At 45.1% G+C, this 16,246-nt stretch overlaps 1 protein-coding gene across 13 annotated transcripts in view; it reads left to right on the top strand.

The window, feature by feature from the left end:
- TNRC6C (trinucleotide repeat containing adaptor 6C) overlaps positions 1-16,246 on the top strand; it is a 584,197-nt gene that overhangs the window by 217,670 nt on the left and 350,281 nt on the right. The window lies entirely within an intron of this gene.

Raw genomic sequence — 16,246 nt, 5'->3', positions numbered from 1 at the left:
CACCGTGAAGTCTAATGGTTTCCCTCCCACTTTGGGATTTAACAAGGTCACCTCTCCTCAGCCCTCCCCCTCATTTCCCTAAGGGCAATCCACTTACTTCTCCATGGGCAAGCACCCACTCATCATCCCTCAGTCCTATACCATAGCATAAGGAGAGGTACATCTCTGGGGTCACCACTGTGGTAGGTGGAGGAATGAGATGCTATGGGGAGCTAATGAGGTTGCCTTGAGGTGTCCAGAGAGATGTCCTCCTCTAGACCTAGGCCAGGGCCTCAGATCACTGCTGACTCTGGATCCTAGAGGCAACATACCAGAGAGAAGGAATTAAAGGAAACCACACAGCCAAACCACAAGCACAAAGGGAGATTTTTATAGCACCGACGTGAGCAAGGAGGTGTCACACCCATGTTACAAACAGAGACAGAGAAACTGACAGGGAACCAGGGCCAGACTTCTGGGGAGAACTCAGGAGTCCCAGTTATCAAGCTGTTGGCCTAACCACTGCATCATATTAACTCTAGAACAGCAACAGTCATTCAGCTGGTCCTGGCTTCTTGGTGAAAGGAACATGACCTCCGTGGTGCTGACCAGCAGGCCCTGACTAACCTCAGACTCTCCCACTTCCAGCTCTCAAGGAGCTTGTAAGATTTCCTGAGATAACCTTATCTCTCAGGAGCTAGGGAGGAGAAGCTTCCTTCCTCCACAATCTTACAGCAGACATTCGGGGGAGGAAGAGAGCCCTTCCTGGAACCCTCCCTTCTCCTTCTCCTAGTAGGCAGATAAGGAGGGTACCCTCAGCATGCTTTTGAGGTTGGGATGACAACAGAGTTAGAAGAGCCACCGCTCCCTCAGAGGTCCAGTGCTCTTAACATCAGTGCAAAACCAAAGTAAATCCTGTCACCACTGCAAAAATCAGTGACAGAGCAACCTGTATGGGTGGGCATCATCCCTGTGAATCGTGATACGGGGGCAGTTCCTGTGGCATAAGCCTCACTGTCCACTCAGCCCTGCAATGGTCACAGCATCCCCTCTTTGTCTCTCCCCAGCTCAGACGCAGACACCACAAGAGAAAGCCCCTCCGCCTTCCTCTCTCCTGCTCCACCCCCGGTCGCTGCCCTTCACTAACTTACAATTCTCAAAGCATGGGAAGGCTTTTTTTTTTTTTAAGTCAAAATCAATGACAAGGACAGAGCGGTAAGCGGAGTGGTGGGAAAAGAGAAGAAAGCGGCCGGTGTCAGGTTTGATGCAGGAGGCAGTTAGAGGAGCCTATTACTAGCTCTGTTGCCTTAGGGGAAGTTGGTGGGTACATCGAAGAGTGTAATGTCAGCGGAAAAGGCGAGCAGTCTGTTTTCCCTTCTACCCTTATCATTAATGTGGAAGGCATACATTGTCAGCTATTAGTCTGGAGGGGGTAATATTGCAGGAGATGTCCTCGTTTAGAGATGGAGTCTGGCTCATCATCACCCCAGCGTGGGAAGCTTAGAGGGCTTCTTTTTATTAATATCCTGTTAAAGGTGAAGTAGGAGAGCCCCTAACAGCTGCCATCAAGACTGTGAATAAAGGGGGTGGGGAAGGGGAGGAAGAAACCTGATTCTTATTTGATAAGGCTGCTTAATAAGAGGGACACGTGTTTTATGTCCGTGATATTTTTGGAGAATGGTCGGTTGTGTCCCTGGCATTTATTCTCTGTGGAAAATCACTGGATGTGGCTTTTGGAACATAAAGATCGCCCACCTCTCACTCCATGCACAGAGCCCATGGAGGCCACAGCTGATCATGCTTTGCACTTCTACAGTGCCTTTTGTCCAAAGACGTCAAAATGTTTCATGCAAACATCAAATAAGCCTTGCAATGTTTCTACAAGGTAGGTAAGTCATTACAGCTGCTTTGCCAATGGGGAAACTGAGGCACACAGCAGCCACACAGAGTCACTGCTGGAGGTGGAAGTAGAACTCCAGTGCTGTGACTCCCAGTCTTTGCTCTACGCACTAGGCACAGAATCCCCTATTTAGGAAGTATGAACCCCCAACAGTAACTAATTCCTTGGGGTCTATTAATCTCTAATTTACATGGGTAATTCCCATTAGTAGTATTATGAGGTCTCCATGTTTTGTGTGTGTGTATGTCTCTCTCTCTCTCTCTCTCACCTACACAGACACAGACAGACACACACTGAAGCTCAGCACATCAGCAGGAGGAATAGACACTTCACCACATTCCAGTAATGATTTATTTGAAGGAGGGTCTGAAAATAAACACAAAATAACAAATCCCTGGCAGAAAAAGTTAGATCCTTTGTCTGATGATGCTGGCATTTTTCAGACCTGTTACTAACTGTGAATGGCTATTAACTCCTCCCTTTCCCCCCCACTGGCTTTGGCAATTGGGGCTTTCAAAAAATAGCTCCCAAAATAGAAGGCACAGAGAACTGATCTCACATTAACTTGGGGAGAATAAAAAACCCATTCCTGCTCTGAAAGGGAACTGCAGGGGGAAACGTATTATTGGGTCTATATGACATGCGCCCACCCTAATCCCTTCTTATCTGCTGGGTTCTGACATGCATGGGCTGCGTCTGGTCTAGATTTCAGTCTCTTTAGGGTACAGCTGGGTGAAATTTTTTGACCAGAACTTTTTTCCTTCAGAAATGCCCATTAGGCAACCCCAAAAGATTTCCCCAATTTGTGTCGATTTTGCTAAATTGTTTCAGTCAGAAAAAAAAAATCTGAACAAATCCAAACATTCACTTGGAAAATATCAAAATGAAATATTTTGGTTCTTCGATTTCAAAATAACCTTTCATTCAGAAATTTCCTTTATTTTTGAAAAAAAAATTAAAAACAAAAAATATTTGAAATTGAAACACAATACTTTGTTTCAGTGTAGCAGCCGTGTTAGTCTGTATCCGCAAAAATAAAAGGAGGACTTGTGACACCTTAGAGACTAACAAATTTATTAGAGCATAAGCTTTCGTGGGCTACAGGCCACTTAATCGGATGCGTAGAATGGAACATATAGTAAGAAGATATATATATACAGAGAAGGTGGAAGTTAATTAGTCTCTTACAGTTTGTATGGCAACTTCCACCTTCTCTGTATATATATATATATCTTCTTACTATATGTTCCATTCTATGCATCCAATTCAGTGGCCTGTAGCCCACGAAAGCTTATGCTCTAATAAATTTGTTAGTCTCTAAGATGCCACAAGTACTCCAATGCCTTGTTTGGGATCACATGTAGCATTTCATTCGACCTGAAATGATTTTTTTTCTATAGATTTTTTGGAAGTGTCAACAAATCGGAATATCTGTTATTCAGCAAGCTCTACTTTGGGGAGAGGTGCAGAAAGTAATGGAATCATTTGTATGGATTCTGCTCTCCCTTTCAATAGGTTTAATCCTGTAGTCCTTGAAGAAGACTGGGTTGGGGGAGGGGACCTAAAACAGTCTTCAAGTATGTTAAGGGCTATTATCAAGAGGACAGTGTTCAAATGTTCTTCAGGTCTACTGAAGGTAGGACAAGAAGTAATCGGTTTCATCTGCAGCAAGGGAGACTTAAGTTAGCTATTAGTAAAAACTTTCTAACTACAGTATAAGGATAGTTAAGTACTGGAATAGGTTCCCTAGGGAGGTTGTGGAATCCCCATCACTGGAGGTTTTTAAGAACAGATTGGACAAACACCTGTCAGGGATGATGTTGGTATATTTGGTCCTGCCTCAGCACAGGGGGATAGACTAGAATCAGTGTTTCTCAACCTTTTTGATACCAGGGCAGTGGTGGCGGAGCCTTCCCAAAAGTGGGCGGGCCAGCCGGCCCCTCCCCCTGTGTCCCCACCCTACTCCTTCTCCTGAGGCCCCGCAGGGAGCCACGGACTCTCCACATGCCTGGGGTGTGGGGTGCCAAAAGCAACCCCCAGGCAGTGTCCCTGCCCCGCGGGCCCCCTGCCCAGGGAAGGTGGAGGATTTGCAGCTCCCCACAGCTACCTGTGTGGCTCTCCCTGACCCGGCTCCAGCTAGGAGACAGGGCCTCGGAGCCGCAGCCCAGCCATGGTAAGAGCTGCAGCGCATACCCTCTGCCCCTGGGGCCCTCCGCCCAGGGCAGGAGGAGCGTCTGCGGCACAGTGTTCCACAGTGTCCGGGCTCCCTGGCCGGGATCCAGCTGCCACCCTGGCCAGGGGCAAGAGGAGGAGCAGGGAGGCCCATGGCGAAAAGTGGATGGGCCAGGCCTGTCCACTTTCAAAAAGTGGGAGGGCCATGGCCCCCTGGTCCCCCTGGTTCCGGAGGTCTTTTACCCAGCTTGCTGCCTTCCTAAACTGTGTCAGGGAGATCTCAGGGACTGGTGCCGGTCCACAGACCAGTCGTTGAGAAACACTGAACTAGATTACCTCTCGGGGTCCTTTCAGCCTTACGTTTCTATGATTCTGATTTGCACATCAAACCCTGGAGTTTGATTCCCAAGGGCCGGAAGCAAACCAGTGCCTGGCAGATTACTTAGAAAGCCCTAGGTACATCCTCTCTCTGCTATGCCTGCTCCCCACAAACTAGCCCCAGGACCCTTATAATTTTACCTTAGATGTCTTAAGGGGGTAGGTCCTAAAGCTATGGGGAGAGGCAGGTCTCCCTGTCCTTTAATTGCCCAGTAGCTCGCAATCTTTTCCATGCTGTGACCTCATGTTACACCAGAAAAAGTTTCGGGATTCCCCGTCCACCCCATCTAGTTATAAAGGAAGGAAAGTGTTTGTGACTCCCCTGAACCTGATTGTGCCCCAGCTGGAGGCTCTGAGCCCCAGGCTGAGAACCCATGTTCTAAGCACCTCAGCCTATGTTCACAAAAATGGTAGGATATGCAAAAAGGAACTCACTAAAATTATCGTAAAACCTTCAAGGAACTGGCAGGCTCAAGGGAATGTAAAAGTGCTAGGTTGCTAGTTCAAATCTAGTTTGTGTTGGCAGTGACTAGAAATCACTGCTGTATTGAGTGATGGCTGCTCACTGAAAAGAAATAAATAAATAGAGACAAACTGCTGTTACTGCTTCACAAAAGCCAGTGCCACGATCCGCGTCGAGACGAGCCCTTGGCTGGCATTCTCTGCAGAAAGGCCAACGATTGAGTAGACGTAGAGGGCAACCTGAATTATCTATTTGTATTGTGGTAGTGACCAAGAGCCCTCATCATAAAGCATTGTGCTAGGCGTTGTATAACCACAGAACAAACTGATGGTCCCTGCCCCAAAGAGCTAAAAATCTAAGGAAACCCCACGAGGCGGTCTCTTCAGTTTAGGGTCAAGACACATTGGCAAGCCTGTGAGTGGTAGTGGTGGTGCAAAAGTTGTATGCTGCTGCCTATGCTACTTCTGTCCTGCTTCGGACTCAGAGGCTGTCAATCACTTCTCTTTCACCAGCTCTAAATTCATTTACACTAGAGTACGAATGTGCAAATGTTAAGACCCTTCATGTGTCACACTGTGTTTATTTTAAAGGTCTTTCCAATCAGGCTAAAGTTTGAAAGATGATACAAGCCTACTTGGGCATTTGCGTTTCCATATGAAAGAAAGTTCTATATTTTATGAGCAATTGGCTGAGAAATCCAGTAGGAAATAGTTTTGGTTTGGTTTTTTTTGGTTTGGTTTGGTTTGTTGTGTTTTTTTGTGAGGGGAGGAGGGGCTGGTACTGTAAAGCTGTGAAATCTACACCAATATCTATTGCAAGAAGCTGTCTGCTGAGGATGCAGGCTCAGTTTACCTCTGTTATTCTAAAAATAAAGGGATAATATTTATTTCATTAGAATAAACCTTTCCATAGCTGGGAAATGCATTCTGAGTAGCGAGAGGAACTCTAGGATCAGGGACTTTACTGCATTTGGGATTGTGTGTCACTAATATTTGGTTAAATAAATACATTTTACTAATTGGATTACTCAGACAGCATAATATACTGCTGGATTTCCAACATGATGCTAATAAATTGTGTGAAGAACTTAATCATGTTAGCTTCCAAAAAGCTTGTAAGAGATGAAATTAAAAAATAAGTAGAAGTTGACATCTATTGCATTTCATAGTGTCTTCATTTTCCTCATCCATCTTAGAGTTCTCTTTACCATAGCTTTGCTGCTGTGGTTTTTCTATTATTATTATTATTATTATTATTATTTAATCTGCCTATGATTAGGGAGGCTAGGGAGTTAGAATAGGCCCCAAAGGATGGTGGCACTGTCCTTGCCAACTGTCCCTTCTTCTTACACTGATTCATAGCAACATAGAAAAAGCGAGACCTTCACATTGTCTGTTGGATGCAGAGGGGAATGCGGCTTATTTATTTGGACACATACAGATGTAAATGAGACCTGAGGGAATGTAAAGCAGCAGTTGCCACCGGAAATGAGGGAGATTAATGCTGGGAGAAGCACAGTAAGCCAGTGCTCTGGTTTCTCAACTCAGATGACATGGGTTCTAATACCAGGTTAGGTCATTTCAGAAAGAGCGCTGCATAGGTTAGTGTGATTGACAGTCTCTGGTCAATAGAAGCTGAGAAGTGCCATAGCAGGGGGGAATGGGGCATGCTGTGGATCAGAATTAACATGGAGCAGAAAACCTGTGGGGAAAGCATGGGGAAATAACTCATCAGTATTACAATAGTCCTGCCCTTAGTCTATACTAAATTGACTTGTATATTTTAACCCACAGGGTTAAAAAATAATGGAGGGTTTTGTTTGTTTTTGTTTTTCTGGACAGCAATATACTGTAGGACAGGACAGATTTCCCTTTTCAGCAGCAAGTGACAAATGCTCTGTTAAAAGCCAATAACTTGTAGTCCAGTCAATAGAATAACACTGTGGGTTAGATATATAGTTCAAGACGTATTATTTAAGTGACAGCCAGCTGTCAATGTGGTCTACTCTTTACTGTGAAATAAATGTCACAGAAGGGAATTTTGTGTCCTGAGCTGAAAGACACACAGCAAGTCTAGCCAACAGGTGGGGATTGTACTAATTGATGAAGTCCACTATGGATGTCTGGATACCAGTTGGCACACAACGGGCCGTTTGTCTGTTACACAGGTCAAATGCAGTCCAGTAACAACATACACTGCAATTATGGCTTAAGGACTCTTACTCATAACTATAATTACATCCTTAAGCATCCCCTTCGCCTTACAGATACTTAATGCTGAGCACAGACCTGTCACACACCAGAGAATTAAGCCCCCATGCTGTAGTGATCACCAGAAGCAAAATGATCACAAGAAAAATTATGCCTGCAGCTCAGTGTGATGGAAGGGAAACATTTCTCATGGCTCTTCATTCCTTCCTGAACACTTAACAGTAAGGATGATCTTGTAGTTAAGTCCCAGTACCGTGAGGCAAAAGATCTGAGTTCTGTTCCAAGCTTGTTCATAGATTACCTGTCTTATCTTGGGCAAGTCACTTAAGTTTTCTATACCTGTTTGATATGTAAAATGGGGATAATCATTACTGCATCAAAGGGATATGCAGAGGAGTAACTGAGCATTGTAAAATGCTGTGAGACCCTCTGATGGAAACAGCCACATACAATGGTTATAACTAAAAGATTAGGTGGAAAAAAGATTGCTAGTCATTATAACAGAGTTCTTTCCTATTCTCAGACTATGGAAAAACTACCAGTGTCTCAGATTCTACACTATGGTAACTACTGGCAAATGCTGACTTTGGATAGCAACCCCTGTAAGTGCAAAATATTATGAACTCATTATCAGGAACCTCTGAGCAGCCTGTTGGCTGCAATACATAACCACATTCAGCTGGGCCAAAGCATCATTGTCACTGATATCCTCTGAAGCTCAAATGCTGCCCTCGCTTCCACTAGTTAACTGATTGCCTATAGCAACATGTGCATGGAAGCAAGGGCAGAATTCTACCTTGCAAGTCTTATGAAAATGCATGAGAGTTACTTCTGCTTGGGTAGGTCACCCTGAGCACACAGTGTAAGACTGAGTAAGCCGGGGATATTTTATAGACACTATTCAGAGCTAAACTGCAGCTTTTCCCTCTCTCTCTCTCTCACTTTACCTATCTGTATAATGGGCATCATGAAGCTTGGGCATCTGTTTGTTAACATTTAACATTTACAAGTTGCCACTGAGTGTGGGTGCTCAACTTTCAGCTGAATACTGAGTGCCCACAATTCCAATTGAACCCCACAGAGGCACTGGGTGTTCAGTACCTCTGAAAGTCAAGCCCAAGTTGGGCAGCCAAAATCAGTGCCCACTTCTGAAAATGTTGGCTTATGGGTTTTGAGATCCTAAACTGAAAAGTGCCATATATTGGAGTAACAGAGTCTAAGGATATGTCTTCACTACCCGCCGGATCGGTGGGCAGCGATCGATCCAGCAGGGATCTATTTATCGCGTCTCATCTAGACGCGTTAAATCAACCCCCAAGCGCTTTCCTGTCAACTCCTGCACTCCAGCGCCGTGAGAGGCGCAGGCGGAGTCGACGGGGGAGCAGCAGCAGTCGACTCACCGCAGTGAAGACACCACAGTAAGTCGATCTAAGTACGTCGACTTCAGCTACGTTATTCACGTAGCTGAAGTTGCGTAACTTAGATAGCTCCCCGCCCTGCAGCCTAGACCAAGGCTCAGGTTTTCGTGCTTCGTATCTGCTCCTCTTCAACCTGTCTTCATACATTTTGTTCCTTGTTTGGCAGTGCAGTCTGCATGAAGTACACGGCATCGCCTTGCATTTATTTATATTTTAGTTCACAGCAGGATTTAGGGGGTAAAAAAAAAAAAGAAAACAACAAACCAGCCCCTGAAACGGCAGCAGCTTCTTGATAACCTGAACCTCATTGAAATACTAATAACTAGGTTTTGAAGCAGCTTTGTGGGTATTAATGCAAATGTTTTTTCTGACTCTCCAGGTTTAATAGCAACAGCTTATACAACTCTAATTAGCATAACAAAATTCAGTGATGAGGAGTAAAATGCTTGTCTTGTTTGATGTTGCCTAGTAATTAGCAAGAATAATGATTTATGCAGCGTTCCAGGTTCTCAACCCACAAAAGATGGCAGAGATCACTTACAGCGAGTGGTTAACTCTCTGTTCTTATGAATAGGGTGTAGCTGAATGAAAATACATGCACTCACACAGGCATATACACATACCAGTGTGCACTGGCAGACACAACTACACATGTGTGAATCTGCAAACACACTTGCATATGCAGACACAAGCAGTCTCTGACTGTCTTTTAGACAGCAACAAGAGTGAATGAAAGCCACTCAGGATTTTGCTGGGGGTGGGAGGAGGGGTTGTTTTCTGTTTGTTCATTGAAGTGGTCTATTATATACTGAAAATACACTGGGCAGAATCAAACCTCGGGCCAGAAGAAACTTGTTCTTTTTCCCCTTTGGTCAGATATTTGACCTGACTTCTTGGAAAACACAAACAATTATTGGACCTGGGGCCTCTCCCCTGGGCCATGCAGAGACAAAGGTCAGAAGCATGAAGAGGATGTGGTTGGAGCAGCAAAGTGTTCCCAATGCAGGCTGTAACCTTTCCCAGGCCCACCTGATTCTGGCCCCCATATCCAGGAACCTGCTTACTAATTTTCTGCTCAGAGGACCTGTTCTCTCTAGTTTCAGAGTAGCAGCCATGTTAGTCTGTATTCGCAAAAAGAAAAGTAGAACTTGTGGCACCTTAGAGACTAACCAATTTATTTGGTTAGTCTCTAAGGTGCCACAAGTACTCCTTGTTCTCTCTAGTGAGACTCTGTTTGTAGCCACAGGGCTTTGTATCTGCCTCTGTTATTTCCGCCAAGCTATGGACCCTTTTCCTTAGGTCCACAAAGGATCACAAGCTTTGCCCAACCAGGGGTTTCCTTGGCAGCCCCTCACAGGCCTCTACCTAATTTGCATAAAATGGAGCAGATTAAAGGCCGTTCCCATCTTTAATACAGAGGTGCAGCCTGCAGGGATCATATGGTATGCTCCCCCACCCACCTCTGTATGGTGCTGTAGTCTACATTGTGGTCTCCATTGGCAACGCACTTTGGTGGCTCCTGTCCTAGTGCAAGCCATAACATTTGTTATAAATTTTGGGCTTCATGTCAGCCAGTCCACCCTGAGGCCCTTGTATATAATCTGAGGACTGTAATCTCCTCTCCTGCTAGTTTTTCACTGTAAGAATTCCACCAGCAGCATCTTCTCCTTGCAAAAGTGTCCATTTGTATTAACAACCACAAAGTAAACTTTAAAGGGTAGTAAATTTTGAACCACTAAAAAAAACAAACACTCCTTTTATGTTGACTTTAGAGAGGATTTATCTTAAGGTGTTTATTGAGATAAATGTTCTGGCTGGGTTTTTAAAAGAACTAAATAATGTATGACCATTAATTCCCTTTGTGGTTACATAAGATAACAGAATTATCTGAGAGTTAAGCCACATGCTTCAGGGCATAAACTGAATTCCTACCACGGTCAGGAAGGAATCTGCAAAAAATGTACACAACATCTTCACAGAATGGAACAATTAGCTAGGTGGATAAGGGAAATCCTCCTTTTTTTCCTGACTTATCGACAGCCAGGCAGTGCAGAAGGAATGGCCAGGGTCTGCTGCAATAAGGCAAATCCTTTGTTTCCATACTATGAAAGCTAACAAGGTAAAGAAAAACAATGAATGATGTATAATCTATGAATGCCTACTGTCTGAGGTGCCTCTTCTAGTCTATTTCTGTCATCTCTGGAGTAAAAGGGGGTGCTGCCAGAATCACCCAGGTGTGTTCCCTCATTCTCCCCCGCCCCCCCCAACACGTGAGATGATCAGAACACTCATTCCATCAGTGATACCCTAGATGAGATATTTTCAGTCATGCTAATGGCATCCTAGCTTTTTCGTGGGTGAAAAGGCTTGGGGAGAGAAGCATTAACGATGAGAAGAATAATTTGGTCCAGCAGATTTTGCAAACCACTTGGGGGAAATGTTTTCCCACCTCGAATGATGGTGTGCTGTTCACACAGGGGAGCACAAGCTGATCTGACAAACTGAGAATGTCAGCCTAGAAATCGACTAGGGAATGTAATCAGTTCCTGCTTACACAGCAGTGCCTCTGTGATTCTCAGGGCTCTTTACATTGAAAACAGCACGGGAGTCTAACCCCCCGCTCCCCCTATCTCCCTTGCCTTGATCTCAGAGCAACACAGGAGGGGAGGTCCAGGGTCATTCAGGAGGAATCTCTTTGGCATGGCCTCTCCACTATTTCTACCCCTAACAGAACTACACTGGCAACTCCTATGGAGACTGTAAAGGCAGGAGAGATTGTACCTGGGAGTTAGGTTTGCCAGCCCTCCAGGATTGTCCTGGAGTCTCCAGGAATTAAAGATTAATCTTTAATTAAATAGTACTTCATGTGATGAAACCTCCAAGAATATGTCCAACCAAAATTGGCAACCCTAGTGAGTTGCCCTTTCATCTTGCACAATGCAAGAACTTGTTTATAATCATGGAGAACGGTGCTACTTAACAAGAATAAGGGTTGCGAAATCAGGCTCCGAGGCATCCTTTATGGTGCTCATTAGAAGGGCACATTTGGATTCCTGGGTGGCAAGACACACAGGATGGGTTCCTGTACAAATTGACAGCATACCAAATCTGGAGTTTAAGGGGTGAGGCATTGTTACAGAACATTTCCATTTCCTTTGGGTCTGAAAGACATGCAAGATTTCCTCTGTGTGTGTGTGTGTGTGTGTGTGTGTGTGTGTGTGTGTGTGTGTGTGTGTGTGTGTGTGTGTGTGTGTGTGTGTGAGAGAGAGAGAGAGAGAAATTATAAATGTGTGTATGCATATATAACATATATAAAAGTGTGTGTGTGTGCATGTAAAATTGACTTTCTTAGATTCTGCAGAGTACAGTTCTGTTGCTGGAGATGGATCACTGATCTTCTGGGGAATTGTGCTCTACAAGGTTAAACGTGTTTGCAGAAGAAATATGGATAATGCTCTTATCATATATGACCTTTACTATATGTGTAACATTGTCAGTGACAAAAATGGCATTTTTAAAATGGTTTTCACACCATGGTATCCAGCCATTAATCATAATGTATGTGAGTGACTCTATATTGTTTCTGTGAAATTGCAGCATTAGATTACTTTCCATGCAGGCTGCTCACAAGAGTTGTACCCCGTGTTACTGTGAGCAAGGTTCTTATTTTCCATGCCTAATGTCATTCTGGTCCTGTATTTACCCAAAGGACTAGGGAAAGACTTACAAGGCACAAAGACTGCTGCTCTCCTCTCCTTCCACAGCAGACAATTTGTGCATGTGCATATGTAAATGACGTACTTACTTTAAGATGTTTCTCTGATCCTGGAGTTGATGAATGACTCTTTCAGATGCCTCTGCTGATGTTGCATTTTTAATGTAGACAAACTGTATCTCTGGCTCTAATCCCCCCAGCCCCGGTTCTTCCATCTTCCCTCTTCATGGGCTGATGTTTGATCTTGCTGATGTCATTTGGAGGCTTTTATTTCTGAACTGTGTTTTGATTTACAGGTGAGATAACACTTTTTTTTTAAAAGGCACCCAGAGCTGAAAGGTATAAGTGCTATTTCCAGTCAAATGTAGCTAATTCTTGGTCCTTCCTGGCCTGAAGAAAGAGTTAAGATGCTATAAAACAGAGGTGTCAAATTCATTTACCCAAATTCTATGTTTATTTATGGTCCATGGATCATGGTATGAATTCAGGACTATACTCTCACCGCAATGCATGGTGAAATGTCACTGATGTCAGTAAATCCCTTGCAAAGAGATCAAGGGGAAAATACGGCTTTTATGTAGCAACTGAACGTTTAGTTATTATTTATTGTTGGTTTAGAGCCTCGTTGTCACATTCATCACTCAGTGAGAAAATCGTCTCCTTGTTAGGCCCCCACTGTTTCTGTCCTTCATTATTGCTGTTGTTTGTATTTCAGTAGCATCTCGGAGCCACAGTTATGGACCCCACTTTGCTAGATACAGCATAAACACAGATTCCTTTCCATTCCTCCTCCTCCTGTTTCTCTGAGCCTTCCTGGTCTTTGTGAGTCTCTTCTGTTCTTCCTTCTGCATTCACTTTCCTGCCACAACGTGGAATTCCCAGTCCAGTGGGCTTCACTCCATGCCATCCGCTAAAACAATCAGTGATTTAAATACTTTAATGTTGACACTAAAGTGCGATCACTGGGCTCTAAAGATGAGGCTCCAATCAGATTGGTAGGGGACAGGGGTGGCTACTCCTCTGAGTCATTATTTCAGGCTGTTTGCAGACTCAGGTAAAGGTCAGTGCATGGGTTCATGTTTGAAAGGTAATTTCCGCAGCCACCGGAGCTAGGAACTTACTTTTATAAATCAAAGCTTCGATTCTGGAGGATCTGAATATGTCATGCAGGACACGTCAATGTATCATGTGTGCCAGATCCAGCCTCCAGGCATACGTTTGATACCCCTGCAATAGAAAAATTAAGCATCATTTGACCTTGTTGGGGTCTAGTCTCCCTTCATTGCCTGGGAGGGAAGTAAATGAGGTGGAGGTGAAGGGTTTCTACCTGAAGCCCCATTAGCATTATCCACCTGAGCAGCTCCTCACATATCACTGGGAGAACTGGCTACCCTGTGTTTGGATTCTCTCCATCTGGTACCACAAGGTCTGATTCTGTTCACCCACGTCAGTGTAAAACATGACTGACTCTGCATCAGGTGATGGGGTTACACTGTTGTAAGTGAGAGGTCAATTAGGCCCACGGTCAGGGGTGAAAGTGGGCCGGTACGGTGTACCGATAAGAAGTGGTTGCCGGTACCGGCCCACATGCAGAAGACATTAAAGTGCTACTGCAGCAGCGTTTTAACATTGCTGCCCCTTTTGCTGTCCCCACTCCCGCCGCCGACAGGGCCACCGATGGGCCACTGACAGGAGAGGGGGTAAAAGGAGCCAACAGGATAGGGGTGGTAAAAGGGGCAGCTGCCCCGGGGCCTGGCGATTTAAAAGGGCCGGGTCTCCCGGCTACCACTGCAGCTACCTCGGCAGCGGCCGGAGGCTCAGGCCCTTTTAAATCACCGCTGGAGCCCCAGGCGGCACAGGCCAGGCATCGTGGATGGACTGGCTGGGAGAGGCTGAACCCCCCAGCCCCGCCCCTTCCGGGGCCCAGAGCCAGGCCCCCATACCGGTAATTCTTCTATGTTACTTTCACCCTTGCCCACCGGGTCTTCTCAGGAAGCTGAAGATGTTAAAGGCCCTTTTTGTCATATAATCCATTTCTGACCCTGTGGATGAGGCACCAGACTAGGATTTGACCTATATTTGAAAGTTAGATTGGCATTGCTGCATCAGGCAGGGAGGGGTGTGAAAATACCACTCCCCTGAGCAACATAGCTATGCCAACAAAACCCTGCAGTGTAGACACAGCTAGGTCGATGGAAGACTGCTTCTGTCGATATAGCTAATGTCGTTTGAGGAGGTGATGCTCCTATATCATCAGAAAAACCCCTTCTCTCGGTGTAGGCTGCCTCATGGTGACATAGGTATGCTGGTGTAGTCTCGGTGGTGCAGACATACCCTTCGACTTGATAGGCATGTGTCCAATTCCTGGCTTCTCCAGAGACTCCCTGTGTGGCCTCAGGCAAATCGCTTGATCTCTCTCAGCTGCAGTTCCTCATGTGTTAAATGGGTATGGTAACATTTCCTTCCTCCCCCACCTTTGTCTATTTAGATTGTAAGCCTTTTACAGCAGTCTCTGTCTCTTACTACATGTGTGTACGATGCCTAGCACTAGTACAATGGAGGGACATGACCTCCACTGGGCTATTACAATACAGCTTAAGACTTCCTTTACTCCATTTCATTGCTTTACCCTTCAATAATGCAGAACCATAACTGCACAGAAAGTAGAGATGGTAAAGATCTGTCAGGCCACCTAGTCTCTCCCCTTTCAGTTGCCAGTCACCCTCTCATACCGTTCCCTTCTCATGCTTGCACCGTTCAGTTACTTACTCCACTGCATACAGATCACGGGCAATTTTTGTTGCTCTTCCCAGAAATCCCTACGGTTTGTTGGTGTCTCTCAGGAATTGAGATGACCAGTCTGTTGCAATATTCTAGGTCTAGCCTCACCACTGACCTATAGGGAGGAGCCAACATTGCTGTCCCTGGATTCCATCTATAGGTCACATCATTCCTGACTGCAACAGTTCCTATCACTCTCTATTCTAGCCCAGTTCCTATGTACTGGAGAAAAGCAAGGGCTCAGCTGGTGCTTACAGCCACTGTCTATGGTGGAAATAGTGTGAAAGTGCAGCCTCCCTGCAGGAGTTCCCAGAGGAATTGTGCCTCAGGCAGGTGAAGGGAGTGGGGGAGAAGAGATGTCTTTGGGCACTGGCTCAGTGCTAGTCACAGCAGAACCCTGCATGTACAGGGATGGATGAATGGGAAAGGTCCAGAGTCATTCTGGACTGTTTTGAGAGCCCAAAAGCTTTTCATTGCCACAGTAAATTTATAAATACAGCACAGTGGGTACTGCTTCCACTCTCAGTGAGCATTTCTCACCACGCTGGCCCTGCAACTGCACAAAACCATCTTGAGATGAGTAAATTGTGTGTGTGAGAGCAAACGCAAAACAAATTGCAGAGGCACCACAAGACCTGCTGTATCTCGTCTCTGCTCACTCTCTCTCTCTTTCTCTAAGTATATATTCTGGGTTTTGTTTCAAAGTGCTGGTTTCTAATGAGCTTTTCCATTTAAGACACATTAAAGTTTTAAAACTAATGTTGCTGAGAAGGTTTCTGATTAGTTGGTAAACTCCAAAGAGTTAATGTCTTTCTGTCTCTTTCCTCCTCCTCTCCTCACACTTCCCACCAGTCTCCCTGATCTCAAACCCTATTTCTCACTTCATTTGAATTTGCTCTTTTCTTTCCCTTTCCGCTTTGTTTTGTTCACCTTAATAATAAACATTAGTGAATTAGTGAACCCCTTGGGCCCTTAACTCACACTCACTCATACACACACACACACACACACACAGAGTCCAGGGATCCAGAGGAAGTTAGGGTAAGAGAAACCCGCACTCTCAGCTCTTCTCTCTTTTGGAAAGGTAGATGGATGGGGTTGCTGCGTCTTCCGTGCTGCGCAGTGAGTCCAACTCCGCTAAGTAACTAAATAAAGATGTAATTTTAATGATGATTAAATTGAAGCACCTCATTAATTTCATGTGAGAGGTGGGGAAGTACACGGCAGTTC

The sequence above is a fragment of the Natator depressus genome, chromosome 14 (assembly GCF_965152275.1).
Source record: "Natator depressus isolate rNatDep1 chromosome 14, rNatDep2.hap1, whole genome shotgun sequence".
In the NCBI taxonomy this organism is placed as follows: domain Eukaryota; kingdom Metazoa; phylum Chordata; order Testudines; family Cheloniidae; genus Natator; species Natator depressus.
This window is presented reverse-complemented; position numbering and strand designations above follow the sequence as displayed.